Source organism: Protopterus annectens, chromosome 8.part0, assembly GCF_019279795.1.
Source record: "Protopterus annectens isolate FY-2018-M chromosome 8.part0, PAN1.0, whole genome shotgun sequence".
Lineage (NCBI taxonomy): Eukaryota > Metazoa > Chordata > Ceratodontiformes > Protopteridae > Protopterus > Protopterus annectens.
Window position 1 is genome coordinate 300,150,820 of NC_056741.1, and position 8,096 is coordinate 300,158,915.

The window sequence follows — 8,096 nt, forward strand, 5'->3', positions numbered from 1 at the left end:
TTATTCCCTTTCCATGAATAAACTTCTGTGTTATAAGAAGGGAAATCATCTCTTTAGTCCCAGTAAAGATGTCCCCTTCCAAATCCTGGTAGTCCTTTAGCGAAGGGGCTCACTGTCATTGGCAGATATAGGAACCAAAAAACAATCTAAAACAAAAATAAGAAATATGTAATCTTTAACATAACTTAGTAGGTATTAATGCCTTGACCTGCAAAACATTTGCTCAGATCTACTGCCTCAATCAATAAACTGATTCAATGCACTACATCCCTAAAGCTGGCAGACTGTAAAGATAATTTAAAGTTTTTATGAACAGCAGTGATACCATAGAATAATACTGAAACAAATGAAATGGTTTATCGTGTCATTGTATACTGCTGTGCAGAGGTGATTGAAGGCAGAAGTGAAAATAAATTCAGCCATAATAACAGTTCAGAATACCTAAGAGCTGCTGCAATTTTTAATCTGGTCTGCTGTGGCAGGTGACAAGAAGAACATTCCTGGGATAATACCTCTCAACTGTTCACAATTTTGTTCCTGATTTTGTCTCATATTCTTGCTCTGTCCTTTGTCAAATTTTTGATCTTCTTTGTCTGGTAAAATCACTGAGGACTGTAATTAGTCAACAATGCCAGACATTAGACTTTCATGATGCTTACTGTTCAGACAACGCATGCTGATGCAAAACTGTTTCCTATCAACCTTTTAAATGTATTAGAATAGTATTTAAAATTGCCTCTGATTTTGGGCCTTTGCCCACTCACATTATTTTTGGATTTGTCCAAATTCTTGAGCAAAGAAGTTGAGAGTTATGCCTGTGAAACAAAATTCAGTCACTGTTATATAAAAGTTTATAAGTATATGCATATTATCTGCTAATAAAACATAAATGAATCCACATATAGGCAATTTTTAAATACAACTGTTGATAAAGTGCCAGCAAAGCAACCTCATAATTTCGGGTCTATATTAGAAAGTCGACCGCTTACTTACAAAAATGCCTAAACGTCGACCCGTCTTCATCGAACCGCGAAAACATTGATCGTCCAGAATAGTGAAAGCGGAAATGTCGAATCATCATGGTTGGCCTTCTGTGATATAGCTCCATAAGGTAAGTGTGCGATAGTTATGGACCTTAGGGTTAGGGTTCAGGTTAAGGTAAGTGCATAGATGGTAATGTATGTTAGATTTAGTGTAGGGTTTTGTTAAGTGTATGTGTGTGGATTATTTAGTTTGTTTGGGTTTAGCTTTTTAAGGTATGTGTGCAATAGTTACGGACCTTAGGATTAGGGTGCTGGTTAAGTTAAGTGCATACATGGTGGTATACGTAAGATTTAATGTAGGGTTAGAAGGAGGGTTTAGTTTAGGGTTAGAAGTAGGGTTTTGGTTAGTGTATGTATGTGGTTTATTTAGTTTGTTTGTGTAGGTAGTATGTAGCAGGCGGTGGGGTAGGACAAGTATGAGTGTTCGACTTTTTAAATTTCGCGGTTTAGAGCATTCGGTGTTTCTGCGGTTCAATGACGACGGGTCGACGTTTAGGTATTTGATGAAGTAAGTGGTCGACTTTAGAATATAGACCCATAATTTCAGTGATTTGAACAGTTTTTTTTCTATATCAATAAAGCTGCATTTCTGAAATATTTAATTGTCGACATGTATACTAAGCTACAATACTGCCAGAGTTCTCTTTCTATTAAAGATTTATGGTGTTTCGCTAATACAAAGTAACAAGAATCAAAAGTGTTGGTCATAACCAGTACTAGACAGACAGGTCTGATTGTGCTGACTTAGCATTCTATAGCTGGAGGAGGGATGCAGTGTTGGAGTCACAGAATTCTCCATGGAAAAACACTCAATGTTAATTGATTTAGGCAGAAAGCAGAGCTGAGCTGGACAAAGTTAGAGCAGGATATTACAGCATGATGTAATTAGAGTGTCTCTAAATCCTTAATCTTGGCTGCCAAGTGCTGGTCTGCAAGTCTTGGAATGCAGTGTAGGCCACACATTAGGCTGTGCTCAAAAGACCTTTTCGATTAATGGTCACAGCAGTGATATGTGTCTTTCATTAAAATATGCTACTCTGAAGCACATACTGTTTTCTATGAGGGGCATGTTCTTTTACGTATATTTTTTTCTTTTCTCAAGAACACCAAGGAATAATCAAAAGCACAAAAAATATGTAAAAATAATCAGCTACAGCAATTAAAAACTTGACAGAGCATAATCAGTTCTCATGCTTATCTTTGTATAAAGGAATGTTTTACTTTAGGAAGCAGTTTAATTCTTCAACTGGATATATGTTGACAGGACAAACCCTTACATGAGAAACATTATGAAATATGAACCCGAGTGCCAAAATGCAAGACACTGCACATATGCATCTGGATTTCTTGGTCTTTATCCAGTTCTGCATACTGTCGAGGGATGACACAAAGCACAGACAGGCATGCTCTGATAATATCCCTGAATGTTACAAGCAGATACATGTAATATTTAAATCAGAGAGAGAGAGAGAGAGTGTGTGTGTGTGTGTGTGTGTGTGTGTGTGTGTGTGTGTGTGTGTGTGTGTGTGTGTGTGTGTGTGTGTGTGTGTGTGTGCATGAATGTGCGTCTGTCATACCTGTCAACTGTCCAGATTTTTGCCTCATATTTTTGGTATGTTTCTCATAACATTTATGGTTTTCTGGCAAATTACTGATGACTGAACTCTGTAAATGACACACATTTGAGTTTCAGATCATGTGTTTTTTTAGGAAATGCATGCTAGCACAAACCCTGCTATTCTAGCAATCTGACAGGTTTATAAGAGCAGCATTTAACGTGTCCTATTTTTAGGCCTTTCTCCCCCTTACTTTAAGCTTTGTCCAGATTTCTTGCACTAAGAAGTATGGCGTGTGTGTGTGTGTGTGTGTGTGTGTGTGTGTGTGTGTGTGTGTGTGTGTGTGTGTGTGTGTGTGTGTGTGTGTGTGTGTGTGTTTGTGTGTTTCAGTAGGTATAATATGGAAGCCTTTTTCTTCAGCTTAAGTGTACTTTTTTTACAGTAAAATGTAAAATCAAAGTTATTATCCAGCGTAAGCAGGAAACAGACATATATTTGATTAACACTATTCTGGTCAAGTTGCAGTTCCACTCGTACCTCTTAACCTACATGCATTAAAAATGTTAGCGCTGACCTTTAAAAATCATAGCAGAGGGTAGGAAAGAGGACACTTTTTAATTTGTTTTGTTTTCCCAGTAGAAGGTCTTCATATACTAGAGCCTCTATAGTTAATGGTAGTGAATATTTCTGTAGATTTAGTTTATGTATTTAAATAAGGTGTATACTCATAAACAGGTGTGATTTTATGAGAAACATCATAACTCTATCAGAAGCAAGGCTAAAGCTGAAGGCTGTAATCATAGCACCATGTAAATCATAGCAGGTGAGAGGTATGATTCCACTCTGTTTTCCATTCCATTTTTTATGTTTCTCAGTGGAATGCAACAAACTTTGCAGTTCGTAGACTTGGTGTTTTGGCTTAGGTCAATCTGCCTTGCAATCTGTAAGTACATTTATAAACAGACTGCTGGTACCTTTCAAGTAAATCCACAGAACATCCAGTGATTCTTCTGATAGCACCACTGCTCCATCTGGTGCACTTCCCCAAGAGAGGCAAATGTCTCTGCAAAATGTTGCTAAAAGCCCTAGTTTTAAAAGCAGGTCTTCAGGTGATTCACATCTGTCTAGCCTATCATATGATTTCACTACTATAATACACTGTCTTTACATGTTACTACCAAGTTCTTACCATAAGACATAGTATAAACAGACACAGTATAAACAATATTTTCACATGAAAAAGAGTCACTTTACCACAATGGCATCCCTCCAAGCAAAAAAGTCCTGGTTTCATTCTAAATGGGCACATTATGAGACCAGGATAATCCACTCCCGTTCTTGCATTTGTTGACAAAACAATGTCTAATTGTGAAATGAAAAGGTTATAGTGATAAAGCTTACAAAACAAAGAGTTTATTAAAGTCAAACACAGCCAAGATTAGTTTGGAATATGATCAGTTGATTAAAAGCCTAATCTGCTTCTGTGGTTTACCATATATGGATAGGTATCTTACTGTTTGTAAGGTCTGGCAGAGAACAGACTATGATACCAAAAGTGGGCACACATTTTTTATACTAGCCTGCTAGTCCCAAAAAAGCATTCACTGGGATGGCGCAGTGATGCACTGGTTGTGCATCTGTATGGGTTTCCTCTGGGTGCTCCAGTTTCCACCCACATTACAAAGACATGCATCTGGTGCATTTCTCCCCAGGCCTCTGCTGAAAACTGGCTTTGTTCCAAGTCGGATTTTCCTGGTAAACAAATATTAAATAAATAGACCTGTCATTTTGTACTGGGCACATGTCAATGTCTAATAACTTCTATCTTGTCTGTTTGGGGTCTAATCAACCAACTTCCACTTATGTATCACAAGAACTTGTCTTCTGTCATACAAAGCTTACTCATGCAAGCATTAATTGCAAGTCCTGCCTCTTTTAAAATGTCCAGTACAGCTTGTTCTCTGGATAAATGAGACTGCTATTTCTTTAATAAATTACTACATCACCAAAGTACACTAATGAGTACCAAATGTAAGGTTTCACAACGTTAGCCACAAACCTCTGAAAAGTGACAGAAGCTCAATGAAATCTAGAAGGTACAACAGTACAGTGAGAGATAAAGACATTCAGGGATGGAGAATATTATCTTTTACTCTGAAGTAAAGGAACTTGGCCAGTGATGCTTAGACAAATCTAGGGTGGTCAAAAAAAGTGCTTTCCCTAACCAGTCGATGAGCTCATCCACTCTGACTTTGGATATTTGTCAAAACTGTATACCTCATTTCATTTTCAGAAATCATTAGACATTTTTCTGGAACCAAACAGCTTAGGGACCAGCACAATCAGGTTGTTCCATTTACTCTGGAACTCCTCAATAACTAAATTTTTAAGCAATGTTTTACTTCTTCACTTATTGCTTTTCTTTGGGATGCTGGTATCCTATATACTTTTAAGTTTATCTTTTTCCCTTACCCTGTTTCTGTATGATACTGTACTAAATTTGACATACCATGTAGCTAAAAAAAATCTCTTTATCTCTCAGTAAAAGTTCAGATTTTCACAGAATGTCCAGATTTTTGCCTCATATTTTTGTCTGTTCCTCATAGAATTTGTGGTTTTCTGGCAATTCACTGGGATGATCTGTGGAGTGAAGTCACTGAATAATGACTTATATTTGAATTTCAGACTTTATATCCTTCAGAAAAATGCATGTTAACATAAAACACCTAATATGTGCTGCCCCCACACTGGAAGACCTCCACACCAAACCCAGGATTCCTTCCTATCAGTAGAAACCTGTCTCACTAACTCCCAGCTGATTCTAAATCCCAACAAAATGAAGCTCATTCCTTTTAGTCCAACTAAATTCCCCTCATCTTCCCAGTCCTTTATTATCTTCTCCAGGAATAAAGCTATGATCATCCCAAGCACTCACACTAAACTGCTTGAGGTCAAAACTGACAACTTAAAATTCGATAATAGACCAAACCATCAAAAAGGTTCACAAGAAAATAGGTCTCCTATATAGAAATAAACAATTTCTTAAAAACAACACAAAAGCTACCATAGCCCACACACACCTCATCTCAACCTTGCTCTGTGCCTCCCCAGTATTAACCAATCTCCACAAACCGGAACTAAACCAACTGGAATCTTGCTATAATAAAATGGCAAGATTTGCCACTGGAGCTTTACATAGATCACATCACTGTATATCACTAAAACAGCTTAATTGGATCGAATTCCCACAACTTCCACACTATAATCAACTAACCTTTGCCCACAAAATTCTCCACCAACCTGATAAAACCCCTTCTCTCCAAAAACTCATTCAACCATACACCACAGCTCGATCTCTTCGCTCCAGAAACCAAAACCTTCTAGATACCACCAAAACCAACAACTCAGCTGGTAAATCTCTCTTCTATGACTATATTCCTAAAATATGGAATAAACTGCCAACCTCAATAATAACTTCTACCAGCTCTATCTCACAATTCAAAAAGCTCCTCAAATCATACCTAGTGGACACCTGATTTTGCTCTTGTTACTCCCCTGGTTAGGCCCTCTAGATTTCCCAAACAATCTACTAACCTTTTTATCCTATATAACAGCAAGCAGTAACTTCATCTGTTAAGATAATAGCCCTTTTATCATTTCAATCTCATTTGTAGCAACTTTTATCTCTCAGTAAAAGTTCAGATTTTCACAGAATGTCCAGATTTTTGCCTCATATTTTTGTCTGTTCCTCATAGAATTTGTGGTTTTCTGGCAATTCACTGGGATGATCTGTGGAGTGAAGTCACTGAATAATGACTTATATTTGAATTTCAGACTTTATATCCTTCAGAAAAATGCATGTTAACATAAAACACCTAATATGTGCTGCCCCCACACTGGAAGACCTCCACACCAAACCCAGGATTCCTTCCTATCAGTAGAAACCTGTCTCACTAACTCCCAGCTGATTCTAAATCCCAACAAAATGAAGCTCATTCCTTTTAGTCCAACTAAATTCCCCTCATCTTCCCAGTCCTTTATTATCTTCTCCAGGAATAAAGCTATGATCATCCCAAACACTCACACTAAACTGCTTGAGGTCAAAATTGACAACTTAAAATTCGATAATAGACCAAACCATCAAAAAGGTTCACAAGAAAATAGGTCTCCTATATAGAAATAAACAATTTCTTAAAAACAACACAAAAGCTACCATAGCCCACACACACCTCATCTCAACCTTGCTCTGTGCCTCCCCAGTATTAACCAATCTCCACAAACCGGAACTAAACCAACTGGAATCTTGCTATAATAAAATGGCAAGATTTGCCACTGGAGCTTTACATAGATCACATCACTGTATATCACTAAAACAGCTTAATTGGATCGAATTCCCACAACTTCCACACTATAATCAACTAACCTTTGCCCACAAAATTCTCCACCAACCTGATAAAACCCCTTCTCTCCAAAAACTCATTCAACCATACACCACAGCTCGATCTCTTCGCTCCAGAAACCAAAACCTTCTAGATACCACCAAAACCAACAACTCAGCTGGTAAATCTCTCTTCTATGACTATATTCCTAAAATATGGAATAAACTGCCAACCTCAATAATAACTTCTACCAGCTCTATCTCACAATTCAAAAAGCTCCTCAAATCATACCTAGTGGACACCTGATTTTGCTCTTGTTACTCCCCTGGTTAGGCCCTCTAGATTTCCCAAACAATCTACTAACCTTTTTATCCTATATAACAACAAGCAGTAACTTCATCTGTTAAGATAATAGCCCTTTTATCATTTCAATCTCATTTGTAGCAACCGCATTTGTATGTGTATAACCCTCTCAATCATTTCAACTGCAACTGTAGCGTTATGATCTATAATGGGATTTTTTCCATGAAATGAAATGTATGTCTTCAACTTTTTTGTACTTTTTGTCATCTAAATGGTATTCTATATATTTGTTAAACTGCTGAAATGTCTGTAACTGGTATCTTATGTATGGCATATGTTAACAATATCCTTGTATCTCAAGCATTTCTCTCCGGGCCACTGCTGAAAAAGGACCTGTGTCCAGTCAAACTTTCCTGGTAAACAAATGTAAAATAAAATAAAATAAATAATAAAAATCCTGTTATTCTAACAACTTTCTAAGTTTATTACAGCAATATTTAAAATCTGTCCCTATTTGTGGGCCCTTGTCACCCCATTATGTCAGGCTTTGTCCAGATTTCTTGTGATAAGAGGTTGAAAGGTATATTTTATGTACTGCTGCTGGATCATAGAAAATGTTTCCGCTACTTCAACAGCCAGGATAGAATAATCAGAAAGCTCATTAGTTGCATTTGTTTCTTGATTTCTCTTTCCAGCCTGCCTTATTTTGTAGTTTATGTCATTCATTTTCTCTACCACTTCAAAGGGTTCTTACCATCTCACTAGAAATTATTGTCAGCAGAGGAGCTAACACAGTGACCCCTGTTTTAATCCCC